At 37.2% G+C, this 13,284-nt stretch overlaps 1 pseudogene; it reads right to left on the bottom strand.

Moving 5' to 3' along the window:
• Positions 1-399: 399 nt before the first annotated feature.
• Positions 400-13,284, bottom strand: part of LOC141347530 (ras-related protein Rab-6B-like) — a 60,790-nt pseudogene continuing 47,905 nt past the window's right edge.

Genomic DNA, 13,284 nt, shown 5'->3' with positions numbered 1-13,284 from the left:
GTTTGTTGTTTGAATTGCCTTCTTGCTTTTGAAATCCTGCTTTTTATGGCTAAACTATAGAATTTATTGTCTGCATTTGTTTTAGTGCTCATCCTTGTATACAAAAATACAAAAACAAAGAAAGAAGTCTACCTCTCTACATTTTCAAAAAGTATATATGTTGGACATAGTCTACATTTTTGTTGCTTTTTGCCCTTCACTTTTCGAATTTTTAGGATTTTTGGCAATTTTGTTACTAAAGTATACTATTTTACAATTGAAACTGATGTAACACTGATTCCAACCAGTTACTAAAAGTCAGATGGGAAGGCCAAATATCCAATCTGAAAACACAACTGGAAGCTAACCAAGAGGAAGCAACACAACAAGCATGTGGTGTAGATGATGCTGGAAATCAGCTGTGAGCTATTAACAGGAACATCCGCCCTCGGTAGTTGGAGGCTCCTGTGGTTTGTCCAATTTAATGTCGATCACTGGAGAATGCGGTTAAGGAAGAAAAACTTCAATACAGCAAGAATTTACATCAAACAATGATTGTAAACATAAAAGGTGAACAGAATCCAACTATAAGCAAAGAGGGAATTAAATTTCTTTGTTTTGTAGGAGACTGCTAATAGGTAAAATTGTGATACCTATCGTTAAGATTGTATAACTTAAAAAGTATGCCTTAGTACCGACCTCTTCTGATGTTAGGAGTAATTATGGCATCTTTATATGTACAAAAGACTTTATTCACAGCATAACATAACAAAGAAAACATTATTTTTGCCTATATTAGCAGACAAGAGCTGAATATTTTGACAGCACGTACATTTGTGACTATGGATTTTATGGGTCAAAATGATTGATTTTTCTTTTATGCCAAAAAGTATTAGGATATTAAGTAAAGATCATGTCCCATTAAGATATTTTGTAAATTTCCCACTAATATTATGAATTTCAATATTTGTGTGTATACACATAGGCTGCAATTTATTGTGGGTTACAAGCGCACACACAGACATGAGTGTTAGTCTAAAGAAGTAAAGTTACTCTTAAAAAGTAATTAATCAACAGAATCAAATAAGATCCTATGGGACAAAGTGAAATCCCATTAAATAAAACACTATGTCCAATAAGATTCTAAAAATCAAACAAAATCCTACAGGATAAAGTGAAATTTCATTAAAATACATCAGAATTTCCAATATGATTCTAAGAATCAAATAAAATCCTACAGGATAAAGTAAAATTTCATTAAAAGAAATCAGAATGTCCAATAGGATTCTTAGAATCAAATAAAATCCTACAGGATAAAGTAAAATTCCATTAAAAGAAATCGGAATGTCCAATAGGATTATAAGATTTAAATAAAATCCTACAGGATAAAGTAAAATTCCATTAAAAGAAATCGGAATGTCCAATAGGATTCTAAGATTTAAATAAAATCCTACAGGATAAAGTAAAATTCCATTAAAAGAAATCAGAATGTCCAATAGGATTCTAAGATTTAAATAAAATCCTACAGGACAAAGTGAAATTCCATTAAAATAACCTGGAATGTCCAAAAGGAATCTAAGAATCAAATAAAATCCTACAGGACAAAGTGAAATTCCATTAAAATAAACTGGAATGTCCAAGAGGAATCTAAGAATCAAATAAAATCCTACAGGATAAAGTAAAATTCCATTAAAAGAAATCGGAATGTCCAATAGGATTCTAAGATTTAAATAAAATCCTACTGGACAAAGTGAAAGTTCATTAAAATAAATCGGAATAGGGTTCTAAGAATCAAATAAAATCCTACAGGATAAAGTAAAATTCCATTAAAATAAATCAGAATGTCCAAAAAGATTCTAAGAATCAAATAAAATCCTACAGGATAAAGTAAAATTCCATTAAAATAAATCAGAATGTCCAATAGGATTCTAAGAATGAAATAAAATCCTACAGGACAAAGTGAAATTCCATTAAAATAAATCGGAATGTCCAATAGGATTCTAAGATTTAAATAAAATCCTACAGGACAAAGTGAAATTCCATTAAAATTAGTCGGAATGTCCAATAGGATTCTAAGATTTAAATAAAATCCTACAGGATAAAGTAAAATTCCATTAAAATAAATCAGAATGTCCAATAGGATTCTAAGAATCAAATAAAATCCTACAGGACAAAGTGAAATTCCATTAAAATAAATCGGAATGTCCAATAGGATTCTAAGAATCAAATACAATCCTACAGGGCAAAGTGAAATTCTATTAAAATAAATCAGAATGTCCAAAAGGATTCTAAGAATCCAGTAAGATCCTAAAGGATAAACTGAAATTCCAATAGGATTTTTTGACAAGGAAATATATCAAAACCTAATTTTTATTAGTAATATGCATTGCTAAGAACTTCATTTGGACAACTTTAAAGACGATTTTCTCAATATTTAGATTTTTTTTGCACCCTGAGATTCCAGAGATTTCAAATAGGCCAAATATTGTCATATCCTAACAAACCGTACATCAACAGACATATATTTATTCAGCTTTCATAAAATGTCTCTCAATTTAAAAAGAAATGAACCCTTATGACTGGTTTTGTGGTCAAGGGTCACATTTCTATGCGTTTATTGTGTACTTTCGACCGCCAGCAAAAGGGAACGTGTGCCATCTAGTGGTCTTCATTTGAAATGCGAAGTCTCTTTCCATGCCAACATAATATAATCTCATTTAAATGAATGTTAACTGGTGTCCCTGAGAGGTGAGTGGATTTAGTGGGGGGTTTATCCTTGTTCAGTTATACCAGCTGCTCCTGGCTTCTCCGACTCTCAGAAATGTAATGTGCTCATGTTTGCATTCATGAACAAATGTCGAAGTGGCGAGTGGTGTGATGAGTGCGTGTGTAGTTTGGTTAATGGCGTCCGCGTAAAATGATTTGTTTAATTAATTTCATTAAATCTGTCGCATTAAGCCTCATTCATATACCTGTATAATATAATACCAAATAAGAGCTTTAACTGGAAGCACAGTGACTGAGGACAGACCATAACCTTGGCTGAGCTGAGCTTTCTGTCTTTACCACAAACGAGAGAGATTCTGATGCTCTGCTTCTGTCATCTAATCAAGTTTTTTTTCCGCCACAGTCCATGTGTTCACGGCTCGCTACTAAAACGGGCTCTACTGTATTTCCCCAAAGCACAATAAAGGTATACTGTATGAATATTAATTGGGTCACACAGACGTTGCTCTGTAACCTCCCGAAAGCAAATAACGTTATACATATTCATTAGTCATGACTTTCCCCATAGTATGTTGTTATTTAGTGAATTAATTAGCACACATCCCAAAACGTTTCAGCCACAGCCAGTAAGATCAAAACGTCACAACACTTAATTAATATTAATGGCAAAAGACTTGTATTGTGACACAGTAAGGGAGAGTTCACTCAAAAATTTTAATTCTGTCATTAATTACTCACCCACATGCCCTTCCAAAGTCTTCCTAACACAAAGATATTTTTGATGAAATCTGAGAGCATTCTGACTCTGCATAGACAGCAACAACCCAGTTTAAGGTCCAGAAATGTAGGAAATCCTTTAAAATCTTTACTTTATTCTAGTTTGCACCAATTGGTTGTACACTGAAGCATCTCTGAGTGGATAATGTTGGACATGTGCCTGTGAGTCTCGTGAACACCAACATTTGTTTACAGGAGCAAAGGAAGCAAAGTTTCCTGACTTTAGCAAAGGAAAACCAGTCCCCTCTTGGTTTATATCAAAATCCTCCAACATTTTTCTTTACAAATCCTCATTTTGTACCTGCGCAACGCCGACATCATATGTCATCCGCCCAGAGCTGCTATTTTTCATACAAATATGCATCGATTTGCTGTAGGAGGCCTTTATTCACCCCCCGGAGCCATGTGAGGCACTTTTTATTATGGATGGATACACTTTATTGGACCTGCTTTGGACTCATGAAGAGTAACACCTGCTCATCTCAATGATAGAGCTTGGGAGAGCCAGGATAATTATTAATATAACTCTAATTGGATTCATCTGAAAAAAGGAAATTCATATACACTTAGGATGCCTGGAGGGTGAGTAAATAATGGGCTAATTTTCATTTTTGGGTGAACTAACCCTTTAAGTTTGCTTTAAAAATCTCGAACTACAGTTGTGAAGTTTGAAAATGGGAAATGTGTAAATTGTGTTAAAACTTTAACATTTGCTGTAACAATAATAAGCGTACTGACCTAAAATAGTCAATGGTCAAGCTTTTTTTTATTCTTTTTCATTTTTATGGTGGACATCCAATGTCTGGACATCCTAATAAGTTTAAATCTACTAAAAAATCATGTTCCACAACACTATATTTTCAATATGGAGCAGGGATACATCGTATAACACTGGATCAACTTTAACATAATTTTATCGCGCCTCCAAACAAAGTTATACCTGCAGGCATCCAATTGGGAATAAGGGGTTTGGAAACTGCATTTTAAAGTTGTCTCACCAGCATCAGGGCACATGATCAGATTGCATTTCAAGCTATAACATTCTCTTCAAATTATATTTATAGACATAACTGTATTTATTATGAATTCTACTCAACACAAGTGGATCCAGTTTTATACCTTTCTTATGTGTTTATGGATACTCAGTGCTGTAATATCTCAATAGCTCTTTGCTACTATGACTGCACACATGCAAACATGCACCCCATGCAGATAATAAACACACTCTGCACCTGTATCAGCCCCCCCCCCCAAAAAAAAACACAGAAAGGAATAAAACCTTGCGTCATTCAAACTTACTGAATTAAAAAATTATCTATTCTACTGCAAAAATATTCACACAGATAATAAAGAGAGAAATGTTTCTTGTTACCATAGCAATAGACTTTCCACCGCCACTAATAACAAGTGACTGAATGTGGCAGAAAACGTAATGAGAGGAAAATACATTAGCCTCAGAGTGGAGCAAGGCCAGTATTTGAATTTCATGCTGGAAATGACATGAATGAGTAATCGAGAAGTGTATTACCCACCAAAACCTCACCTTTGTAAATGAGACTTTACTTTGTCAAACAAATGAGACAAAAGAAATTAATATTAGCTATCAACTGACACAACTGTGCAGTGCAGATCTCAGAATAGTACAGATCTATGCTAATCAACAGCTGTTGCACAATGTCCACTGCATACTTTAAAACTTTCTATTGTCAGTGCATTAGAACAAAATATTTTCTCTTAAAGGAGTAGATTACTTTCAGAACAAAAATTTACAGATGTACTCACCCCCTTGTCATCCAAGATGTTCATGTCTTTCTTTCTTCAGTCGGAAGGAAATTATGTTTTTTGAGTAAAACATTTCAGGATTTCTCTCCATATAATGGACTTCTATGGTGCCCCTGATTTTGAACTTCCAAAATGCAGCTTCAAAGGGCTCTAAACGACCACAGCCGAGGAAAGAAGGGTCTTTTCTAGCAAAACGATGGGTTATTTTCTAAAAAAAAATTTAAATACTTTTTAACCTCAAATGCTCGTCTTATCTAGCTCGGCAAGACGAGCGTTTGAGATTAAAAAGTATATAAGTTGTAAATGTTTTTAGAAAATAACCAATCGTTTCGCTAGATAAGACCCTTCTTCCTCAGCTGGGATCGTTTAGAGCCCTTTGAAGCTGCATTTAAACTGCATTTTGGAAGTTCAAACTCAGGGGCACCATAGAAGTCCATTATATGGAGAGAAATCCTGAAATGTTTTCCTCAGAAAAACACCATTTCTTTACAACTGTAGAAAGAAAGACATGAACATCTTGGATGACAAGGGGGTGAGTTCATTATCTGTACATTTTTGTTCTGAAAGTGAACTACTCTTTTTACACTGTCTCAAGGATGTACAGAAATATAATTAGAGTTACTACTGGATTACTCTACTTCCAGAATAAAAATTTGCTGATAATTTATCAGCATGTCATCCAAGATATTCATGTCTTTCATTCTTTAGTCGCAAAGAAATTAATTTTTTTGAGGAAAACATTTCAGGATTTTTCTCTATATAGTGCACTTCAATAGAGATCGGATTTAATGTTAAAAATGTAATTGCAATGCAGCTTCAAAGGGCTCTAAACGATCCCAGCTGAGGAATAATGGTCTTACCTAGCAAAACGATTGGTAATTTTCTTAAATAAATTAATATTTATACACTTGTTAGCCACAAGTGCTTGTCTTGTCTAGCTCATGTGTACTCTGTACACTCCAGTTCAATGTACAGTCGTGGCCAAAAGTTTTGAGAATGACACAAATATTAGTTTTCACAAAGTTTGCTGCTAAACTGCTTTTAGATCTTTGTTTCAGTTGTTTCTGTGATGTACTGAAATATAATTACAAGCACTTCATACGTTTCAAAGGCTTTTATCGACAATTACATGACATTTATGCAAAGAGTCAGTATTTGCAGTGTTGGCCCTTCTTTTTCAGGACCTCTGCAATTCGATTGGGCATGCTCTCAATCAACTTCTGGGCCAAATCCTGACTGATAGCAACCCATTCTTTCATAATCACTTCTTGGAGTTTGTCAGAATTAGTGGGTTTTTGTTTGTCCACCCGCCTCTTGATTGACCACAAGTTTTAAGATCTGGGGAGTTTCCAGGCCATGGACCCAAAATTTCAACGTTTTGGTCCCCGAGCCACTTAGTTATCACTTTTGCCTTATGGCACGGTGCTCCATCATGCTGGAAAATGCGTTGTTCGTCACCAAACTGTTGTTGGATTGTTGGAAGAAGTTGTGAGTGAGCCCACTCCCTTGGATGAGAAGCAACCCCACACATGAATGGTCTCAGGATGCTTTACTGTTGGCATGACACAGGACTGATGGTAGCCCTCACCTTTTCTTCTCCAGACAAGCCTTTTTCCAGATGCCCCAAACAATCGGAAAGAGGCTTCATCGGAGAATATGACTTTGCCCCAGTCCTCAGCAGTCCATTCGCCATACTTTTTGCAGAAGATCAATCTGTCCCTGATGTTTTTTTTGGAGAGAAGTGGCTTCTTTGCTGCCCTTCTTGACACCAGGCCATCTTCCAAAAGTCTTGGCCTCACTGTGCGTGCAGATGCGCTCACACCTGCCTGCTGCCATTCCTGAGCAAGCTCTGCACTGGTGGCACTCCGATCCCGCAGCTGAATCCTCTTTAGGAGACGATCCTGGTGCTTGCTGGACTTTCTTGGACGCCCTGAAGCCTTCTTAACAATGCAGTGGAAAGTTTTTTTTCGGGATTAAGTTAATTTTCATGGCAAAGAAGGACTATGCAACTCATTTGATCACTCTTCATAACAGTCACTCTTCATAACATTCTGGAGTATATGCAAATTGCTATTATAAAAACTTAAGCAGCAACTTTTCCAATTTCCAATATTTATGTAATTCTCAAAACTTTTGGCCACGACTGTAGTTAGGGTATGTCAAAAAACTTTCATCTCCTTTTCTCCTCCAACTTCAAAATCATCCTACATTGCTTTTTTACCTTTTTTTTGTAAAGGGCGTTTGATCTTCTTTGCACGTTCTCTTTGTAACACTGGGTCGGTACTTTTGCAGTGATGTAGGGTGTTTTTTGTCATACCCTAACTATATTGAACTGGAGTGTACAGAGTATTCATGCGCATCGTAGAGTTAGACAAGATGAGCATTTGAGGTTAAAAAATATATAAATCGTAATTTTGTTTTAGAAAATAACCAATCATTTCGCTAGATAAGACCCTTATTCCTCAACTGGGATCGTGTAGAGCTCTTTAAAGCTGCAATGAAACTGCTTTGTTGAGAACCATTGAAGTCCACTATATGGAGAAAAATCCTGGAATGTTTTCCTCTAAAAAACTTAATTTCTTTGCAACTGAAGAAAGAAAGAGGTCAACATCTTGGATGACATGGAGTAAATTATCAGGAAATTTTTATTTTGGAAGTGGAGTAATCCTTTAAAGAGGCTTATGACTTATGACAGTTTGATGCATTCTGCTGAGACCCTAATATTTGAGAGTTGCATTAGTTGTAACGAAAGTAAAGTGGAACATAGAGGCTGTCCATCACTGAGCAATTACAAAGGTCCGTGACACACAGCGAATGTCAGTAAACTGTTTTATGACATGGGCTGACCTTGTGTCAGAATCTAGAGTCTGACTCAACTCATATGAGCCAGAGCTCTAAAGCCTGAGGGATGATGGAAAACTCTTGCAATACCACAGAACTGTAAACTCATGCTGCCTGCACACTGCGCCTCAAATCCTTGCACATTGCATTGTGTCTGAATCAGTGATTCTCAGCTAGTGGGATGTGATCTAAAAATGTGTGGTAGTTCTGTTCTTAGACAAGAAAAAAATTAATATGCCTGTAAGGATTAGTTCACTCCCAGAATAAAATTTACCTGATAATTTACTCACCTCTGTGTCATCTAAAATGTTCATGTCTTTCTTTCTTCAGTCAAAAGAAATTACTAAATAGCTTTAGAGATTTTTCACCATTTAGTTGACTTAAATGGTGGCCAATTTAAGGCCGAGGAACAATGGTCTTATCTAGAGAAACGATTATTCTCTCAGATTGTTCATTAAAAAAAAAAAAAACGTAACCAGAAATCCTCGTCTTGTACTAGCTCGACCTCACACATTAAGTAATCACTTAAGCACAGCATAGGCAGTTATGAAGTTGGGGGAGAAAATGAGATTGAGTTTTTTTTACCCTACTTTTTTTAACCGAATTACACAGACAAAGAACAAACTGTGCGTGACATTTCCAACGTTTTTATCTGCATTGGACTTTCAACCTGTTTAGCCACCATTGAATACCACTATGTAGAGAAGAATCCTCAAATGTTTTCCTCAAAAACCTTGAAAAACCAAAAGACATGAACATCTTGGATGACATGGGAGTGAGTAAATTGTCAGGAAATTTGTTTACTCTGGAAGTGAACTAATCCTTTAATAACTATTTATAGTAATACATAAGGCAATACATATTTTTTGTTTTTGATGTCAAAGGTTATATATCTAGCCAAATACTATGATATTTTGGTGCAATTCAACAGATGAATTTAGAAGCAACTAAATTAGACTAATGCAAACTTGAATGGGTTGTGTAACACAACCTGATCCTCAGAAATCATTAACACAACTAAAACACCTCATTCTAGAAATGTTAACTTTTGGTTATAAAATAAAAACTAAAAAGAATATTCCTAGAAAGTTAGAAATTGGTTCCCAAAAGGGAACTTTACATTAACATTAGGAAAATGTTGGTTTGCTGCTTATTTGGGTTTCACATTAGGGCTGTCACGATTCCTCAATTTTAATTTGAGTACTCGATTTAAAAAAATCTATCCCCAAATTCGGACGAGAATCCATTAAATGCATTATTAGACTGTTTTCCAAGGCTGCATGCTATATTAAACTCATTTAAAAATCTTAATAAAGCATAATGCTATTGTGAATTCACAAACGGTACGATTTAGTTAAATAAATATGGTTTAATATATGCACTTTATTATTTACATGCATGTGGGTTATGTACATGCATCTCAGAATGATTCACAGTTTACAGTAAATGCTACACAAACTGCTATCATTTATTACATGTGTGGAGCATCTCAAACTCTATCTTTGCATATGCTGTGAGTTTGTGTTTATTATAACGTTCATCTGGGAACACAATGTGCGGCAGTCATCATCAGAATAATTGATAGATTACTCAATCACTAAAATAATTGTTAATGACAGCCCTACAGTAAAGACAAATGCAACAATTATTTGCATCTGATTTGGCATCTGCACCAGAACAAAAAACAGCTGTTCTTATAATACGATGAGCCTCACTTCAACTTCTACCTCTATTTATCATGCCTTGATCAGTTACAAGGCTTAAAACTCCCAAGTACAAATCTTTTATGACATGAAGGTCAGGAAATTTATAGCACGCCCTCTTTTTGAAACATGTTGTCAAATGCACCTCTTTATAATTCTCTTTGGTAAGAAAGTATCTGTGCAAATCTATTTTTCTTCTATAGTATTATCTGAGATAAAGCAACAGTGAAGTCGAAGTATTGATGGAGCTGTGGGAGTACATGAGATGAAAAGAGGTCATCTGTAAGAGAACTGAAAGCCAGTCAGTTCTTGCTTATTTCTATACTATTAAATGTGAAGTGCAACAGAGTAAACTGATTACACAGCACACTACATTTACACATTCGATCTGAATTGTTGAATTGTTTTGGTTTTGAGCTCAATGAAAGGATACTGCCTTCTTTGCTTGTCTCCTGCATGCTCTCCATTCCTGGAAGGGCAGCTGCCACACGTCGAAACAGCTGCAGGGGAAGGAAAGAAACGCTGTTAGAGACTTCAGCTGTGACAGTAACCTGAAACTTTATATAGTATGTTGAACATTAAGTCAGTGGGTAGTGACTCAGAAATGCTCTGCAACATTTTACCAATAGTCATTTTAAACAGAATCTATGCAACTGGGTGAAGTTTTGGACATAAGGACGAAAACTCTCTACACAGATTTTGTAGCAGGTTCAGCTGGTCACATGAATTTGGTGCATTGACCAACAGAACAATGCTCGCTTTAAAATACACTCTTAAAAATAAAGGTTCTAAAAGGGTGTTTTTGCAGTGATGCCATAGAAGAACCATTTTTGGTTCCCCAAAGAACCTTTCAGTAAACAGTTCCTAAAAGAACCATTCTGAAGAACATTTAAAAAATCTAAAGAACCTTTTTTTGCATTTAAGCTGATTGGCTGGTCTTAGCTGGTTTAAGCTGGTCTCCCAGCATGACTAGCTAAGGAAGTGGCCAAAACCCCTCTAAAACCAGATTGCTGACCAGCTAAGTACCAGGCTGGATGACCAGCTAAAACCAGCCTAAGCTTGTTGGCTGGTCTTAGCTGGTTCAGACTGGATGTAGCTGGTTTTAGCCAGTCTCCCAGCCTGTCTAGGCTGGTCAGGCTGGTTTTAGCTGATTGTTCCAGCTGGTCTCCCAGCCCGACCAGCTAAGGAAATGGTCAAAACCCCTCTAAAACCAGCCTGCTGACCAGCTAAGACCAGACTGGATGACCATCTAAAACCAGCCTAAGCTGAATGGCTGGTCTTAGCTGGTTTAAGCTGGAAGTTAGCTGGTTTTAGCTGGTCTCCCGGTCTGTCTAGGCTAGTCATGCTGGTTTTAGCTGGTTGTTCCAGCTAGTCTCCCAGCCTGACCAGCTAAGAAAGTGGCCAAAAACCCTCTAAAACCAGCCTGCTGACCAGCTAAGCCCAGGCTGGATGACCAGCTAAAACCAGCCTAAGATGGTTGGCTGTCCTAGCTGATTTTAGCTGGTCTCCCAGCCAATCTAGGCTAATCAGGCTGGTTTTAGCTGGTTGTTAAAGCAGGTCTCCCAGCCTGACCAGCTAAGAAAGTGACCTAAAACCCTCTGAAACTAGCCTGCTAACCAGCTAAGACCAGGCTGGATGACCACCTAAAACCAGCCTAAGATGGTTGGCTGTCCTAGCTGATTTTAGCTGGTCTCCCAGCCTGTCTAGGCTAGTCAGGCTGATTTTAGCTGGTTGTTAAAGCAGGTCTCCCAGCCTGACCAGCTAAGAAAGTGACCTAAAACCCTCTGAAACCAGCCTGCTGACCAGCTAAGCCCAGGCTGGATGACCAGCTAAAACCAGCCTAAGATGGTTGGCTGTCCTAGCTGATTTTAGCTGGTCTCCCAGCCTGTCTAGGCTAGTCAGGCTGATTTTAGCTGGTTGTTAAAGCAGGTCTCCCAGCTTGACCAGCTAAGAAAGTGACCTAAAACCCTCTGAAACCAGCCTGCTGACCAGCTAAGCCCAGGCTGGATGACCAGCTAAAACCAGCCTAAGATGGTTGGCTGTCCTAGCTGATTTTAGCTGGTCTCCCAGCCAATCTAGGCTAATCAAGCTGGTTTTAGCTGGTTGTTAAAGCAGGTCTCCCAGCCTGACCAGCTAAGAAAGTGACCTAAAACCCTCTGAAACTAGCCTGCTAACCAGCTAAGACCAGGCTGGATGACCAGCTAAAACCAGCATAGATGACCAGCTAAAACCAGCCTAGGAGGAAGGAAGTTGGCAGCCTCATGTGACAGGAAGGAAGTCAATGCTTTTTTTTTTTTTGGAAATCCTTTATTTGGTTGTTTGCTTGCATGCCATTGAGACATAAAACATAGATAACATCTAGAAAAATACTTACTAAAGGAAAATGACAACTATGAACTGTGGCAACTATAGTTATATTTAGCTATATCACTGGTATTCCAAATTTTGTTTGGTTATTTCCTTTAACTGGTATACTTTACATGGAGTCAAAAATGCTTAAAATAGTCTAGCCACGGCCTTGTGTCATACTGTGCAGCCTTCTGGCAGCAAACATGAGCTGAACCATTTTTAAACCAGTAAAAAGGTGATTTAGAGAAAAGTGGACTTACTCTGGTGCATTGAAGCAGACCTGCTCTGTTATATATAGTAATAGAGATGAAGATCCTATGCAACTACTTCTTTTCAGAATCATAAATGTCACAGACTAAAACACCTGCTGACCTTTAAAGCGGACTCTGTGCAGAAGATGATAAAGGGACAGCAAAAAGCACTTAGTCTGGCTCTGCCTTCTGAAACTTGCGATGCATTGCTGGCATACCGCTTCTAGCAGGGCAATTAATGGCCCACCACACACCTCCATTACAGCCATCCTCTATAAAGGGCTGTTCCCAGAAGCCATATGAGGCTATACTGCAATGATATATAGCCCCACTCACTCCCAATCATATCAAACAGGGCAGTTAGCTTATGTAGCCAACACCACCCCTCTCATTTCATGCCATCAATCACAACGGACGAGCCACAGGGAAATGGGACACACTGGGCCATTAAGCAGAGAGGGTCAGAAAAAAAAAGACTCATTTTGTTAACTACCTTCAGGTCATTGTTTTTGACAGGAAAGACAAAGAGAACCATAATCTAGCTGGGACAAAAACAAAAGAACTCAAAACCATTCCAATTAAGAAAAACACAGACAGGCCCTGTTCCAAATGGAGCACTTAATGTTGGCTTACGGCTTCGCTACATGCGTCCATACAGTGTCACATTTGTCATTTTCCAAATCAGCTGTTAGCATAACTGTGTAAGTGTTAGCTAACATAACATCTTTTGCAATTTCAAGTTCTTTCTCATTCATCTTTCTGTTTCTTTTTAGTTCCCTGTCCTTGTCCTTAGTTTACTTCTATTACTAAATAGGGATAATCCATTAAATTCTATTGTTTTACATACCAATAAGTACATATCACTGCAGTTTCCA

Source organism: Garra rufa, chromosome 12, assembly GCF_049309525.1.
Source record: "Garra rufa chromosome 12, GarRuf1.0, whole genome shotgun sequence".
NCBI classification, from domain to species: Eukaryota; Metazoa; Chordata; class Actinopteri; order Cypriniformes; family Cyprinidae; genus Garra; species Garra rufa.
Note: the sequence above shows the minus strand (reverse complement) of the source record. Positions and strands in the feature narration are given on the sequence as shown.